The sequence below is a fragment of the Pseudorasbora parva genome, chromosome 4, assembly GCF_024679245.1.
Source record: "Pseudorasbora parva isolate DD20220531a chromosome 4, ASM2467924v1, whole genome shotgun sequence".
Taxonomy (NCBI): domain Eukaryota; kingdom Metazoa; phylum Chordata; class Actinopteri; order Cypriniformes; family Gobionidae; genus Pseudorasbora; species Pseudorasbora parva.
Window position 1 is genome coordinate 41,654,852 of NC_090175.1, and position 17,936 is coordinate 41,672,787.

A 17,936-nucleotide genomic window follows, 5' to 3' on the forward strand; every position below is an offset into this window, starting at 1 on the left:
ACACATTCTCCTTCCTCACGCTCATTGTCTCCTTATCTCACACTCAGACAAAGCGAGACAAGAAGTGAGAAGAAAGGTGTTTCTTCTTAATTAGGCTTGCATACACAATCTTATATGAAGTCTATTTCAAATGCTCTTGAGTGTTTCTAATATATCCCTTCATATAGTGGCCTGCACACACACACACGCACATAAACACTCCCATTGGAATTGATTCATAGAGAGTTATGGCTGTGCTTCTTTGACCTCTCATCTATTAGAGCAAGGTGCTGAGTTGCAAGTGTGTACAGTATGTGTGTTTGTGTGTTTTCGGACCTTAATAAAGGTGTACACTCGACCTCTGGGTGTGAGGTCAAAGGAGCTAAAGGATCCCGAAAATGTTGTTCCAAATCTGAATTATTTTGTCCATATACAATAAAAGTCTTTGAATATTTTTTAAGTCATCTGCTAATTTAAAGGTTCCTAATTTTGTTTTGAGGTCTATTTTTACATAAGGTCAAGGTCAACAACAATTTCATTTTTTAATAAAATATAGCAGCTTCACCTCTTTTCTCACAGTGTTAGAAACGGTTCGATTTCTAAACCCCTCCTTTCTGAGAGCCTACTCTGCTTGGATTGGCTTATTTATTGTGCACTTTGGTCTTTGAAACTTTGACATTCATAAACATCTAGTCCTATTACACACTTCATGAAAGAAAAAGCATAATAGTGACACTTTAAAATTTGTAAAATATATTTTTTTTGCACAAGAAAGAAAAGTTTAGAATGACATGGTGATTATGACATTTATTTATGTGAACTATCCCTTTAAACACAAATACAGTTCTAGCAATAAATATTTTAGTCATGCCATCATTCACAAGTTTTAGCATATTCTCCTGCCCTTTCATTTATTAAATATTTCAACTAACTTGATAATGCTTTCAGCTTCCAATAAAAGTGTACAGTACTCTCAGCTCCCTTTATGTAATATATTTGAACTATTATTATATTTCCATTCCACAGATTTCCCCCCAAAATCTGTGCAGAAAGTGTGAAAAAAAGGGAACAGATTCTGGGCCTGCTCATTATTCATCTCCTCTCATCATCTGTTTCTTATAGCCTATATTAATTTAGGCATGTGATCACAGAGATGAAGATAGGATGAAAGCTCATATTAGGTCATTTAGTGTGCTCTACATGTTGTGCAATTGAGTGTTTGATGTGTTTGTGAATGTTTTCCTTACACAGCCCCCATAAGCACAGGAAGCTCTGGGTGGGCTATACGACCTAGTTTTTATTTTCACATAAACACAAGCACACTCAAAATATCATACATCTGCACAATGATGCTCATGGAATATACATGAATATGTATGCTGTTAAAGCATTGTGTTGTGTTCTTAATGAGCTCACAACATCTAATGAAGCCATGGGATGTCCTGGAAAAGCATTGTGTGTGTGTGTGTGTGTGTGTGTGCGTGCGTGCGTGCATGTGCGTGTTTGTGTGTGTTGTCTTTTGATGAGTTAATGAATGATGATGAGATTTCTATTGCTCTGAGCTGAGCTCCCCTTTGGGCTTGTATTAACATGAAGTTGTTAAATCAGTCCTCTTTTTCTTTGTTACATCTCCCACACAAAACGAGTGGATTTCCTTCTAAAATGCAGTTTAAATGTAATTGAAATTTTTAATGCAAAAAAAAAAAAAAATCTATTCTAAGTCGTCACCCCCCTTTACGCGCGCGCGCATGTGTGTGTGTGTGTGTGTATGGGCTGCATCCTGCATATCTTTGTTCGTGTCTTCATCAGATATGTGCTGAGAATCAACTTGCGCTTCGACTCTTCTGCCTTTGCGCGACCCCGAAGACCACCTGAGTCTGGAGAGTATTTTTAAAAGCAGGGAGCGAGCGCGTCGCTTGAAGCTCAGCACTTCAAGAGCTCTTCACTTATATCGGGCTATGCGCGTGGACTCATCGGGTTTTTGAGAACCGTACAGACTGCACTCGTCTTTTTGTCGGAGTTACCGAATCTTGGACTCTCACGCGGGCGGAAAGAGAGACGGATCTCCACCGGGATCTCCTCGCACCGCGACTGTACCTTGAGAATCCGGTAAGAGCTCGCGCAGCTTCAAGATGATGCGAGGTCGTCCGGTCCTTTGGTCAAGTGTGTGTGTGTGTGTGTGTGTGTGTGTGAGAGAGAGAGAGTGAGTGAGTGCTGAGATAATCGTTGAAAGACAAATTGTTAGGTAGTCAGTTCAGAAAAAAATGTCCAGGATGTGCTTTTTACAGAACACGCCGTTATTCAGCCATAAATGTCCACTAGAACGCTCTTAAATTGAATTATTTATTAGATTTAGACGGTCTGTCGAACATTTTAGGACAGGATGAACTCATTAAAAGTCTTGAAGTTTTGTTGGTTTTCAAACTTGCAATGACTGCGGGCTATTACAAATCGCACTGTGAAAATGTTTGTATATTAACTGGAATAATGCCAAAGTGCTACAGTAAAATTGTAGGCTAAGTTACACAGGCCTACAGTAAAAAATAAAATAATTTTTTTAAAGACAACAGGCCTACATGTAATAGCCTACATGTAGGGCTTATACATTTTACAATATATGTAAAAAGTAGCCTAAAACGAGTTAATTCATAATTATTATATAATATAAATTGTTAGCCTATTTATTTTATTTTTTAAGTATGAATCCGATAGCCTAATTCCCATAATATAATTAAGTTTTATTTACAGTTATGCACAATGTTGTGTTTTAAGGTCTATATTATGTTTTTAGTTAATGTTTATTTTAGTGTCATGTTGATTACACTAATGGTGTTTCTGTGGTATTGCACAGTCACTCAAGAGACCAATTAAACTTATCTTTGAGTCATCATGTGACAATTATGTCATTGTACAGATAATTATCATCATGTTTTATAGAAACACTGTTTCTTAACAGAACTATATTTTGTCACCCCTCATCCCCGCTATTGTCTGTATTTTGCCATTTATTTTAAATGACGTTAAATGATATTTACATACATGCCTGTGAATTTATTTAAATGCTCTTGAGAACCAGAGGTCACTTTATTCTAGTGATTCTCTGAGAGACAAGAGGCTTGCATAAGCAGTTTTTTATTTCTGTTCAGCCCTGTCAAATTTTGACATTTTCTCACAAGACTTGTGTAAAGTGCTGACTTCTTCCCGCTGCTCTAATGTGTACTGAGAAGACGGCCCAGTTTGAATATCCAAGTTCTCCCTTCCATAACTCAGACACATGACCATATTATTTAAAAATAAGAGTCAAATAAAATGAAAAACATCAGTGTTGTCTTCTTCGTATAGAGGCTCTATAGGCGTTTTTCTCCTATTTTAGCGCCTGTAGATTTAGGCGATGCGAAAATGAGAGAGAGCGATAGAAATGAGCTGTTTCTCCCTCGTGCTGTGAGGATGACTTAGTGTCTCTCACCTTCATCCTGACACCTCATCTATTATCATTAGGCACACAGTCAAACAACTCTCTCAAGATGTGGGTGTGAAAGTGTGTGTACGAATGTGGGAGTGTGAGTGTGAAAAAAAGAGAGAAACAGGAAAGGAACTTACAATCTCCCTTTTCTGAGTTCATGATTGACAGGCCTGGGTCACAGTCGTGACCTGCTCCATTTTCAGCCGAGCATACATGCACGACTCTTTTGGTGGTCAGTGGTTTACTTGATGTGACCCTTGATCTGCCCGTAACAGTTCTGGAGGGGGATAGAGAAACATTAGACCAGCTGTTTCTCAACCCTTTTTGTCTTAGATAGGACACCAAACTAGATTTTTATTTGATAAATAATACAGTCAAACAGTAATATTGCAAAATATTATTACAATGTAAAATAACGGTTTAAAGCACTGGGCAGAAAATTTATCCTTCAAAGAAAAAAGTCCTGTTTGGGGGATTTATTCTCTTGACATCTGGCAGCCCCAAGAGGAAAGACAGTTGGGTCTTGTTACCAATGCAAGATAAAGGCCATGTCTAAATAATAAAATAAATAAATATATAAAACAAAAATCAGTGTGACAAATAATGCACGATTATTTTGAATTAATCAAGAGAACCAGAAATGTTTTTTTTAAATACGATTTAAATTAATCGATGAACAATTAATCGTGTAGTTTATTATTTTTGTGAAAATCATGATAATGTTTATTTTGCTTTATTTCATTTATTTGAAATAGAAATGTAAACAATGTAAATGTCTTTACTGTCGTTTTTGATCAATTTAATACTAATACGTCTCTGTCAGGCAGAAACCTCAAATGTCCATTTTACAGTAAAAGGGGGGGGGGGGATCACTTAATGTTTTCCCCATTAAACATTGTGTTAAACACGTTTGAGTGAACTTTACTTATTGCCTTAACTTAATTGTAAAAATCTATCTATGCTACTTGTTTACTCTGGAAACCCAAGTTAAGATTAATTGATTGGTTTGAATGCCCTTTTTTTTAAGCCAAAAAAACCCCAAAAAAACACCAAACCCACTCACCATTATGGTGATCAGTGTTTCCTTTGCTTGGGCACTTGGAACATTCATATTATTATAATAATCTTCCTAATGATGCAGCGATGCAACAAGAAATCACAGTTATTTGGTTTTAAAGGAAGATAAGTAATGAATAGGTTGCTTTTAAAAGTTGACCTATGGCTTATGTCTGAATGATTAATTATAGTTAATGTTTTAGTCAGAAATTAATTCACCTTTTAAAAGCAACCTATGTAATTCTTCCCTTCATGTTGTATAATGATCATTTGCAATTGTATTGCTAACGCTTATGTCATAAACACCTTGTTAAACTTTAATTGGCTTGATATAATAACTCTATATTTGTAATAATATCTTGCAGTTGATCATACTTGTCTCAAACACAGACTTCTAAATTCGTAAACACTGGTATACTAAGTCAAGAGTAAATCTAAAGTAAATTAAAGATTACTCTCTATTGAGAGTAATCTTAGTGTTAGAGTCTTTTTTAGTGTAAGTAAGATATACTAACTAAGCATTTGTTAGCACAACATACTAATCCTATTTCACTTGTTTTTTTTTAAAGCCAATCGGTTTGCATTCTTTTGTAAAAGTAAATCTAACTAATTCAATTTTACAGTGATACATGTTTTGTCCGCCATATGAGTGACTGAACATAAGGCAAGTGTATTGCATTATGTTTTCAACACCTTACATGTTATAAAGTTTATTGTAATTTGTCCAAAATCTTTTATTGAATAAAAGATGAAAGTACTAACGGCCTATTGACTATGACTCAACGGCAATTAATGCTAGACTAAGACAGTATAAGAGTTTCTTGAGAAAATAAATGATTCAAACGACCAGTTCTTTTTTTACCCTTGCAAACAAGCAGAAACAGTGTAGTGACAAATTGGCCCCCCTGAAATCGGGTCTCCTTTAGGACCGCAAGTAATCCCATTGGTACTATCTTTAGCATCTGATTACAATTCCTACAAAATCATATTATGATAAATGTTGTTTCAACCATGTTATAATCACAATTAATGTCAGTTAGTTTATATAGCATACAGATAAGCAATTAAATCAAAGTTTATACACATTTACTTACTCTGTATTCGTAATCACCTTTAATGTAATTATATTAAGTGTTAAATGTCTAAATATTTCAGTTATAAATCAAACAAATTAATGAGGTTTAATTATTTACTTATTTTTTAATTAACAATTAATCAAGTGGAAGAAATTCCATTTAATTGTTTTTTATGATGCTCTAATGTCTTTTCGTACACATTTTATAGTAAGCTTTCTGTATTTTAAACTAATATCATTCCTATATACTTAGGATAATCGTTAACTGACAGTTATAAAACATTTAAAAAATCCTTTGACCCCAAACTTTTGAATGGTTAGTATACATGTATTTAATGCATTTGTGCATGGTGCACTGCAAAAAAAAAAAAAAAAAAAAAAGGCAAACTAAATATGGATATACGAGGTTTCTGCACGATATTTAGATGATAGTAATTGTCTTACATTGTTTTACCATTAGAGGGAAATAATAATACTTAAAAAATATTATTTCTTTTCATTGCAATTGGGCCCCCATGGATGCAGGCAATGGGAACGTGCCTAGAATGTAAAAAACAACAGAAAAATGTATCTGCAGAACTTGTTTAAACATTATATTATTAATAATTTGATAGCCCTAAGATATTTTATTTCAAAGTCATAATTCATGTTTTGACAGGTTTAAAAAAGCAAAATCTAAAACATTCCAAGTATTCTCTTGGGTATCTGTGACCCTGGTTGGGAATCACTGTGTTACATCAACTATGACAGAGCATCCGATATTACCACAGTTCATGGAGACTGCATTTTTGATCCTTTGTCTGGAAAACAGTTGCATGATAATGAAGTGTTGGTGTAATGCTGTCATTTTCGATGACTGTATTCAGCTCACTCTCTTTCTCTCTCTCTCTTCCAGACTGACTCAAATAGAACAGAGAGGTAAGTGAGATCTTCACATTAGTATTTCTGACAGCTTGAAAAGCCTAACAAGCAAGGTGACAGAGTGACAATGAGAGGTGATACCTGAAATGTGGCACATGGCAAAGATCAATATTTGCATTTTTTGAACCAGAAACTGTTTTAATTATAAGATATTTGAACAGTCACGAATGGAATCTGCACAGAACTCCACAGAATAGGAACACCCGTCTACACTTATGCAGCTTCTTGTGTGTTTGTTTAGGAAATATTTTGCATATTTGCATAATTTGAAAATGCTTTCAGCTATCAGTGAAAGTGTAGTACTATCAGCTCCATTTAACACATTTTACTATGCTTAAATCCACTAAGATCAGCACAGAAAAAAAAAAAAAACACGTCAGCAGATTCCTTCTGGGCCTGGCATGAAAACTATAGTATTCAGTTGTTTCATTTACAGTAGGCTTGTCTTCTCTAAATATGAAGAACGCCTATCCAGAGCAGTTTAAAACATAAAAAGGCCACTTTTTCCCCTTTTCTTTCATAGCCAGTAGATAAGGCTTGTCTTGTCTCATATTCAACGCTCTAACACTGTTTAGACGTTTTAATGTGCCTTTCTGTGCAAGGCCATGCTGGAAGGCGCTGATGTCCACTGAGATCAATAAAACCTCCATTCAGTGAGGGGGGTGAAATGTCTTCTCTCTTTTTCTCACTAAACCCTTTCGGTCTTTCTCTCTCAAACACACACACTAACACACACACACAAAGGGCTGACTGTTTTAGACTCTTCAGTCTATATACCGTCTCACTCAGAAATTTGCATTTTTAGACCCTACGGATCATGTATTGTATATATATTTTGTAATAACTAACCAATGCTGAATTTATGTTCCCTACACATTCCCCAGGTACATTTTTTTTTACAACCAGTTCATAATCAATACTGTTGATAATGAATGAAAGTGAACAGCACCGCCTAGTGGCCACATGTTCTTACTGCATTCACACCTTTCTGCTCTTACCCCCCCCCCCCCCACACACACACACAAACACACAAAACATCAGCCATGAAATCTCACACAGGAGCGTGATCTCTCACATCTGTGTTCCTCATTTAAAAACAGATCCTATCCAGATGTTTGCAAATACATTATAAAATAGGGTCCATAATTGAATTTTCAGCAAAGGTCAGCTGTTCTTGCTCCCATTGAAGCACATACGATGCTCATTGGAACATTCTTAAATCATGCTGGAAGCACAGATCATGTTTTGCACGTCAGCTTGAGTGCAAAAGAACATCAAAAACTTCACACATCAAAATTTGTTATGCTGATAATATAATTTATAATTACACTATTATAATCACGTTTTGTAATCATTTAGAGTCTTTTTACTATAGTGAATGTTTGGGCCCCACACTGCAAAAAATAAATCAAATAAATCTCAGTATTTTTGTCTCGTTTCTAGAACATGTCTAAACATTCTTAAATCAAGATATATTTACTTGAGATGAAAAATGTATTAAGTTATTAGTTTAAGCTTCAAAACAAGAACAGATATCTGCCAGTGGGGTCAGAAGAATAAACTTAACTAAAAGGGTTAATTTTCTGACCACATTGGCAGATATGTAAAGACTACATTAAAAAAAAGGTTGATGTTTTTCTTTCTTACACACAGAAAAATAGGGTGTCAAAATTGTACCTTAAGGGGTACAACAGCTTGTCGCTGGGGCAGTACCCTTTAAAGAACAACGTTGTACCATTTTTACCACAAAAAGGTTCATAGTAGTACCTTAAGGTACGCATTGGTACTCAAAGGTACTCATATTCACCTTTTAGGAGTAAAAAAGGTACAAAGATGCCATTTTAAGGGTACTGCCCCAGCGACAAGCTAAAGGTACAATTTTGACACGCTATTTTTCTGTGTGTAGAATATATTAAGTCACTTGGCCCCACTTTATATTAGGTGGCTTAAGTACTATGTACTTACATCAAAAAATAAGTACAATGTACTTACTGTGTTCAAATTCTATGATATTGAGGTGAGATATGGGTAGAGTTATGGACAGGTGTGGTGGGAGGGGTGAGTTTAAGGGTAGGGTTAGGTGTAAGGGAAGTGCCAACTGTGTAATTACAAATGTAACTACAGAAATTAATTACAGACGTAATTACATGCAGGTATTTTGTTTTTATATAGCAGGTATATCAGGTTTTAAATCTAAGTACAATGTAAAAACATGTATGTACACAATAAGTGCATTGTATCAAATTATTAATTACAATGTTAGTATAGTAGTTAAGGCAACCTAATATAAATTAGGTCCAGTCAGTTTGTTTCTCAAGTATATTTTTCTTGATTTAAGAAGGTGTTTAGATAATTTAAAATACTGAGGAAGAAACTTTCTTTCTTTTTTTTTTTTGCAGTGCACCATACACAAACACATTAAAAATACACTCAGAAAAAAAGGTACAGCGCTATTAATGGTGTGGTACCCTAAGTTACAAAAGGGAAAAGACACATCTTTGTACCTTAAAGATGCATATTAGTACTTTAAAGGTACATATTAGTACCTTTTTACTTTTGAACCTTAGGGTACTGCCCAGTGACAGCACTGACAGTTTACAAGTATACTACACTGTAAAAAATTGTTGTTGGTTTTTGTTGGTTTAACTTAAAAAGGTAAGTAACCTGGTTTCCTTAAAATTGTGAGTTTATTGAAGTTAAAAATTTGAGTTGATACAATGAAGGAAATTTGTTTAATAAATAGAAACTCAAAATATTATTGTATCTGAACCACATAAAAAAATTTGATAAATAATGAAAATAGCGATATTTGGCATGTTTCATTGCGTCATCAGAAATAAAACACACACAATTACCCAATGTGCTGACAAAATCTTTTAATTAATATTTTGATAAAGGTTGTCGAATCTCAAAAAATGTTCATTGTATTAACTCAAAATATTTTTAATTTCAATGAACTCAAAATTTTAAGGCAACCAGGTAACATTTTTTTATAAATAATTTGTTACAGTGTACCATCCAAAAGTGGGTTGGAAAGGTTTTTTTTATCTTTAATGTTTCTTATCCCTCTTATGCTGACCAAGGTTGCATTTATTTGATAAAAAATACAGTGAAAACAGTAATAAATAATAAAATATTACACTTTTAAATAATTGTTTTTATTTTAATATACTTTTTAAAATTATTTGTGTGATGGCAAAGCTGAATTTTCAGCATCATTGCTCCAGTCTTCAATGACACATGATCCTTAAAAAATCATTTTATTATGCTGATTTGGTGCTTAAGAATTTATTATTTTCATCAAATTCTTTTTAAAAATGCATTTTTTTCAGGATTCTTGCATGAATATAGAATGTTCAAAAGAATGGAATTTATATGAAGAAGAAATGTTTTGTAACATTATAAAAGCCTTTACTGTCACTTAGTTTTGATCAATTTAATAAATCCTTGCTGAATTAAAAAAATAAAAGACTGACCCCAAACTCTTAAATGGTATATATACACTGGAGTACTGGACGATTTTCTGTCATGCATATACAAAAAGTCTAAAAATAGACACATTTTCATTCCATCTTGCTAAAGGGACCAGCTCACAGTAAGACACTCATATTCAGACAGATGTCTGTTGATCTCAGAGCTTTAGTGCTAGAATACCTGAGTCAGCCGTTTCCAAACTAGACTGAAAAAAACATAAAACAGTAAAATCCTAACTCGTGCTTTCGGTGTGTGGATGTTTGAGAGAGAAGGATTTCAAAGGGCTGTGTGTGTGTGTGTGTTTAATGAGTTTTTCATCTTTCAGGAGAGTCCTGTGGAGTCTGTCCTTCTTTCACCCAGCGAGAGACATCTGAGTTTAGACTCAGTTTAAACTCATTTTAGCACATGTAAGTTGCTTGTATTCTCACACTTTCACACATACTGTCTCTGTCCAAACCCTAGTGAGCCTAAAGCTTTCTAAATCATAAGAGACTGTTTTGGAATGCTTTAAAGCAGCAGCAGCAGCAGCAGCAGCAGCTCGTAAAACTCATAAGTGACCCGACCTACAATTATTTTATAAAGTGGGGAAAATAATAATTTGATCCCCTGCTGATTTTAAGTTTGCTCACTTTCAAAGAAATGAAGGCTCTATAATTTTTTATGGTAAGTTATAGGTTTATTGTAATGGATAGAGACAGATTTTCAACCAAAAATTCCAGAAAAAACACATTATATAAAGGATATAAATTAAACAGCAAGTGAACATTTTGTCCTCAAAGTTGATGTGTAAGCGTAAGGATTTGAGCAAGTACCAGGGCCAAAATGTGATAGCTAGAAGACTGGGCACATTGCATCTCAAAAACTGCAGCTCTTGTGGGCTGTTTTGAGTCTGCATTGGTCAGTATATATCAAAAGTGGTCAAAGGAAGGAACAGCGGTGAACTGGTGACAGGGTCATGGCTCACTGATGCATATCGGGATTGAAGGCTGGCCTGTGTGGTCTGATCAAACAGACGAGTTACTGTTGCTCATATTGCTCAAGAAGTTAATGATGGTTCTGATAGAAAGGTCAGAATACACAGTGTATTGCAGTTTGTTGCGTATGGAGTCAACCAGTCAGGGTGCCCATGCTGACCCCTGTCCACTGCCGAATGTGCCAACAGTGAGCACCAGAGAAGGTGGCCTGGTCTGATGAATCACGTTTTCTTTTACATCACGTCGATGGCCGGGTGCATTTTACCTGGGGAACACATGGCACCATAATGCACTATGGGAAGAAGACGAAACCGAATGAGGCAGTGTGATGCTGTGGGGAATGTTCTGCTGGGAAACTTTGGGTCTTGCCATTCATGTGGATGTTACTTTAACACGTACCACCTATCTAAGCATTGTTGCAGACCATGTACACCCTTTAATTGAAACGGTATTCCCTGGGGGCTATGGACTCTTTCAGCAGGATAATGCGCCCACAAAGAAAAAATGGTTCAGGAATGGTTTGAGGAGCACAACGACGAGTTTGAAGTGTTGACTTGGTCTCCAAATTCCCCAGATCTTAATCCAATCGAGCATCTGCGGGATGTACTGAACAAACAACTCCGATGGAGGCCTCATCTTGCAACTTACAGGACTTAAAGGATCTGCTTCTAATATCTTGGTGCCAGATACAAAAGTACACCTTCTGCCACTGTCGCCATTGGCTTGACTTGCTCAGTTGGGGACACTAAACTTTCAAATAAATTTCCAAATTACTAAACTAAATTTACTATATCAAATAAATTACTGATCTGCCCACATTGTCACTATATGATAATTTAAATGAGCTAGATGACATCACCGTTTTCTCAAGAGCTGCCGTACATTGCATTATTTTTCTGTTAACACTGTGAAGCCGCTTTGAAACAATCGGCATTGCAAAAAGCACTGTATAAATAAAGTTGACTTGACTTGACCTTCAGGGGTCTAGTGGAGTCCATGCCTCGACGCGTCAGGGCTGTTTTAGCAGCAAAAGGGGGATCAACACAATATTAGGAAGGAATGGCTTTTCATTGTGTGCTACCATTCTCTGTGAATGATCCATGCTTAACAATTTAGCCCCAAACTAGGTATATCAGAAGGTGCACAGCCATGTGGAACAACCTTGACATGTATGATGCCTTAAAATGAGGCCTCAGGCAGCTCATTATGATTTGGAACAGATCCAGTTAGGCGCTTTAGACTGCTCCCCTTTCTACATATGCAAGTACAAATGCCTCTCTGTATTCCCCACATCCCTGTTTTCCTCTTCCTGTGTTCTCACACAGTTGTTCCTGAAGAAGCTTCTCGCTGACCAGCTGCTGTCAAGCCTTGCAGCAAATAACACGCACATGAATACTGTATATGACCATAAAACCTCAGCGGATTTAGCGCGTTAGAGTGCGTGTGTGTTTTATAGTGCATACACTGCTGCATTATTGAGAACTACTCACAGATGCATCCAACTCTTTCTGACACTGAAGATGTAATCCACTAAAAATACTTACTTACCTCATCTCTCACTCTCTGTCTCTCCCTCTTCCTGTGTTGGTTTTCTTTCTCGCTCTCCTGTCTCTCTCTCTTCCTTTCTTGTTCCTCTCTTTCTATCCATCTGTGTTACCCCCTCTCTCTATTTTTTTCGTTCACTTCTTGATTCACTCCTCATCTCTCTCTCACCCTCCTAGTGTGTGTGTGTGTGTGTGTGTGTGTGTTCGCGTCTGTCTGTTTTAATGTGCTAAACAGGAGCTGCATTAGATGCATTAGATCGTTTTTCCCCTCTCCTCTCAGTCGCTCAATAACTATCCCTTTCTTTTTCTCACTCTCCTTTCTCTCTATCTCTTTATTAGAGGTGGTACTTATGAATCTGGTAGTGCATTAAAGTGATAGATGAATATTGTATATTCGACATTGCTCATCTATAAATAGAATGTGTAAATAAACCATTGGAGAAAGCAGTCGCAGTAGAGCCTCATCCTCTTCTGTTTATTGGCACACATTTTACTGTTGATTATTAGGCATTATCACATGCTGTGAGACTGCTGCTGCCCTCCTCTGGAGGCTGATATTTTAACATTTTAAAAGCCAAAAGATGTTTAAAAAAATGTTCTTCTTTTTGTCTCATATCAGCTTCCTTAACTCTGACCAGCAGCATGTGGGACATTAAAAGGTAAGAACACACTGATGCATTTAATAAGCGTAATTTATAACCTCAAGTCTTAGTTTGCAGTTTGTTGATAGAAATCATCCATATTATGTATCCAACCATGCCAGTGCTATGATTTCAAGGTAGAAAGCGGAACAGTTCTTCCATATAGTGTCAAAGGAAGAACTAGACTGGCTAGATCATTTTTGCCCCAGGAGTAAGCCTAAATGGCATTGGCCACATGGAGCTATACAAACCAACAACAAAATGGAATTTAGTTGTAGATTTGAAAATAACGCACGTTCTAAGATTTTGCACAAGTTAAAAAGGTAAAATATGGCTGCATATTATATAATATTATTATATAATCATATCGTATTATTAAAATTTAAATACAATTTAATGTTATTAAATGTATTCATTTATTTAATTAAAATTGAGTCAAATTAATTAAAAACAATGAAGACTAATGGCTAAAGTAATGGCTACTGAAAATCCGGCTTCGCCATCACAGAAATAAATCAAATATATGTATGTATATAAAATAGAAGTGTAACGATACACTCGTGTCACGATTGGAATGTCATGAAACTCACGGAAGTTTAAAAAAAAAACCTTTTTATTATTATTATTAAAATAATAATATTATTATTTGTGCATTATTATTAGTAGGACCCACAAATATTCCCCTGTTGCATCATTATACATTATATTCAACATTATATATAGTCGTTTAATGTAATAATGTCGCACTTTCAATGCAGGCAGCATTCTCTCCCATTGCTCTGGTGGGCAATATGCATTTAAGTATATAAAAATACGAGAACTACGTCAGTCATTTGTAATTGCCACACTTCCTGCTACCAGCTGGTGGCGCTATGGCTATAAATAAATGTTGGCATGTATATTTCTTCAGACCACGTCACTTATCAAATCGTTTGAAAGTTTCAGTGGGCGCTGGATTTGTAGACATATTGAGATTAAAGCACAACGCTGTTTCTTCTATATTGGATCCGACAGGAATTAACTCACTTTTACTCACTTAAGTGTTTTAAGAATTTTACTCATTTAAGTGACGTTTTACACACTTAAGTGAATAAAACGTAACATGTTTTTTATATGTAATAGTATTGCATTATAGATCGTTTTGCTTATCTGTACGTGTCTAACAGAACATAGTTTTAGCACGCTGGACATGTATGGGCCAGGGCTCGCAAAGCTCAACATCCTGATTCAAAGGCAGATGAGTCTCGTAATATTCCTTTCTTGCTCTGCTATTCTCTTAGCCTGACAAGCTAGACCCACATCAAGATGTTTGGTCTAGAAACTCACCATTGACAGGGCTCAATCCGAGGGGCGGGATAAACGGTTGTCTTTCAAACTCCCTCTGCACGCAATAGGATAGCGCTACACCAACCAGAGCAACGTGAAACGGAGCTAGTTGACAGATTAAACTTTCGCCGTATCCGGTCGGCAAAACTCCACCACTGCCCTTTTTAAGAATGACTTCAGTGCCGTCCTTTGTTCTTTTCTCAGAGAAAAGTTTAACTCCAAGTCTTCCCGAGTCGCAGTCAAAGCCGATTCGAAAGACCTCCGTTTGACAGCCTCTGTGTTTACTAATAGCACGCAAGCGCAACTCAGCCATCATTATGTTAAGCCCCGCCCACCGACTCTATACACGATATAATTGGCCTGACCAGAGTTTGGCTTTTACAGCTCAGAAGTGTATTGAGAGATTTCTAGGCTAATATTCTCTCTCTCTTGACGTGACATTTGAAGGGTGCATGCGCAAGTGTATGGGTGTGTACGTTGTTTGCACGCACACATATACACGATCGTGCGGGCTATGTAATACTAAAATAATAGTCCAATCAATCGCGGGTGGATGAGAAATAAATCATTGTGTTTGTTTGATAAAGACGTTTATGAGTCCTGTGTTCGAGAAAATCGCTTTCAAAACAACCCCTCCCTCATGTGAACTGAACTGACAGCTGGAGCTGGAGCTCATTAAATATGCAAACCTAGCTGTGGGCGTTTACTTCCAAGTCCCCAGTGTGGCATGCCCATCAAAACCTAGCGTTCAGAAGAGAGCCTCAAAACCAGTGTAGAAAAATTATTTATTAGCCTATTACTTATTAGCCTATTGCTTATTAGTTAGGATGTTTTTGAATGTAAAAACCACACAAACGTCATTAGTTGACCTCAGACAACAGTATATAAAAAAAAAAGCCAGTTTATGACACCTTTAAGCATATAGCCTTCAATATTAATAGAAACAAACTAAATTATGATTAAGAATATATTAAGACAGTAGATCAGAAATATGCACATTAATCCTGTCGCACGCATGACTGTATATTACTTTTCATTGTTAAAATTGAGATCTATGCATCAATGCATCATAATAAAAAACTCAATTCATTAGTTTGCAGTTGTTGTAAATTATTTTTTAGATGGAAAGTTTAGATGGACAGTTAAACATTTACTTAAACCTTAGCAACAAGTTTATTAAGAATGCACATTTTAACTTTACCGTCAGATGGACAATTGTGAATCAAACCACTCTGTAGATAGATAGATAGATAGATAGATAGATAGATAGATAGATAGATAGATAGATAGATAGATAGATAGATAGATAGATAGATAGATAGATAGATAGATAGATAGATAGATAGATCCAAACTGAATAATGAATGTTATACTTGCATTGTGCCTTTCCTAATGAGAGAATTCACGAAAGCGAGCAGAATGTTTCTAGCTTGTTTAGTACACATTTGCATATTTTATTGCTAGAAGTACATTACAGTGTTAAACACCTCACTTCCTGTTGCCAGTGGGTGGCACTATTACTTTAACTGAAAATTGTTATGTAGATATGTTCACTGGGCATTGTGCCTGAGCTAAAACAACTTCCTCCTTTGTGCCGTTGATTGCATTCATTAACACTTAGCCAAGTGTTGCATGATTTAACGTGTTTCTGTTTTGTATATCATGGCATATTTTAATGTGTTTCACGGAGTGAATCACTATGTAAAATATGACATTTCCTGTTGACCGCAGGTGCTGCTATGACTAACTGAATATTGGCACTTATTTATTTATTGTTGTTGATTGTTTTTAATTCTGTAGCACTTTGAGATTTTGTTTAATATAAAGTGCATTATAAATAAAATGTATTATTATTATTATTATGTAGATGTCACAAATTTCAATTGTACAGAGAGTCTGGCCACTCTCCATTGAAAAGCGTTAAAGGGGTCATAATGACATTTTAAGTTACTATGATTCTTAAATGAAAACTTTGTAATATGCTTTAATTAAAAATTCTCATTAGTATGGTAAGAAAACACAAATTTTAATTCATTCTCTAGTTATTTTTTTGAAAGAAAACCCTTTTCTGTTTTCACCAACCCATTTCAGTGCATGTGTCTTTAATGCTAATGAGCTTTGCTCACCCCGCCCCTCTGTTCTGTGGGCTGGTTTGAGCAACACGTGGAGAGTTGCCTTGACAACAGTGGAGGGGAAAGAATGGACAGGACACATCTGTGCAACCGTATCATTTTGAACCAGAGTCTGACAAAGAACAAGATAAAACGAAATTCGACAATTAAGGCTCGAACTGGACATTTCTGAATTGTTGGTTAATGTAATGTCTCTTTGATCTTTCTTTGTATGTACTGGCAGGGTAAGGTTAGCGTAGTGAGATACGAATGCTATGTGTTTACTCATGTATACGTTAGTTCATTGACAGATTGATGTTACAGCTAATGCCAATAAAAACTTTTTATCTGTAAATGTAGGCTTCTACGTAAACGTTATCTATGCAGTGTAATAACTGTTACAAGAAGTTTTTTTTAAAGTAACAGACACCGTTATAAACCATCTACAAAAGATTAGTGTATAGTGTTACCACGTTAACTTTATCACTAGCGTATACAGTAGGGCTGTCAATTTTTTTCAAAAATGACGTTTGAATATTCCCTTTAAAAAAAAGACGAATATTCAAATATTTATCTGGGTGCGCATTTTTTCAATGATGCGCATTACGTCAATAACAGGAAAAATGTATACAGTCCCTGACAAAAGTCTTGTCGCTTGTGTACAAATTTACCTAAAGTGCCGCTGAAATATATTTCTAATCAAGATTTTTTTTACAAGAAACGGCTCATTTTAATCCCACCAGCTTTTGTGATAATGTTTCAGTGAAAAACTAAACTTTCAAAAAGTATTCTAATATTCACAGCTTGGTAAAGCCCATTGAGTCAATTTTTGCAAAGACATAAGTGTTGCCACCTTGTCATATGAGCTTCACCTGTGACTAATAATGGATCAATTAGGTCTCAAGTGTGTATAAAAAGAACCCCAGTACGCTAGACCTTCACATCAACTGCAACTAGACCTCTGCAAACATGCCTAAGATTCACCCTGAGACTAAAGTTTTGATTATCATGAGGCTGAAGACCAGATCCACTGCTGATGTGGCAGACACCTTCAATGTGTCTCAGTGTCAAGTACAGAGGATAAAAAAAAGATCTGAAGAGACTGGAGACGTTTTTGACAAGCCCAGGTCAGGCAGACCCCGCAAGACAACTGCTCGAGAGGACCGTTTGTTGGCTCGAAAATCCAAGGCCAGCCCATTTTCCACTGCAGCAGAGCTCCACGAGACCTGGTCACCTGAAGTCCCTGTGTCAACCAGAACAGTTTGTCGGATTCTTTCTCGAAATGGCCTCCATGGTTAAATCAGTGCCCAGAAGCCAGCACTAAACAAAAGACAATTGAAAAACCGTGTGGCATTTGCCAAGGCCCACAGCC

At 36.0% G+C, this 17,936-nt stretch overlaps 1 protein-coding gene and 1 long non-coding RNA gene across 8 annotated transcripts in view; one reads left to right on the top strand and one right to left on the bottom strand.

Moving 5' to 3' along the window:
* The window catches only part of LOC137073399 (uncharacterized), a 30,534-nt gene that overhangs the window by 9,838 nt on the left and 2,760 nt on the right, over positions 1 to 17,936 (bottom strand). Inside the window, exon 2 of the long non-coding RNA XR_010904776.1 lies at positions 3,580 to 3,719. This is a non-coding gene — a long non-coding RNA (uncharacterized lncRNA). The remainder of the gene's footprint in view (positions 1 to 3,579; positions 3,720 to 17,936) is intronic.
* The window catches only part of ptprdb (protein tyrosine phosphatase receptor type Db), a 112,391-nt gene continuing 96,188 nt past the window's right edge, over positions 1,734 to 17,936 (top strand). For 2 of the 7 annotated variants that reach the window (XM_067441829.1, XM_067441828.1), the window contains exons 1-4: positions 1,741 to 2,088; positions 6,469 to 6,491; positions 10,294 to 10,375; positions 13,106 to 13,145. The gene's annotated coding sequence lies outside the window, so the exon portion shown is untranslated. Of the gene's footprint in view, positions 2,089 to 6,468; positions 6,492 to 10,293; positions 10,376 to 13,105; positions 13,146 to 17,936 lie in introns of all 7 variants that reach the window. The other 5 variants (XM_067441831.1, XM_067441830.1, XM_067441832.1 and 2 more) reach the window with 3 other exon arrangements.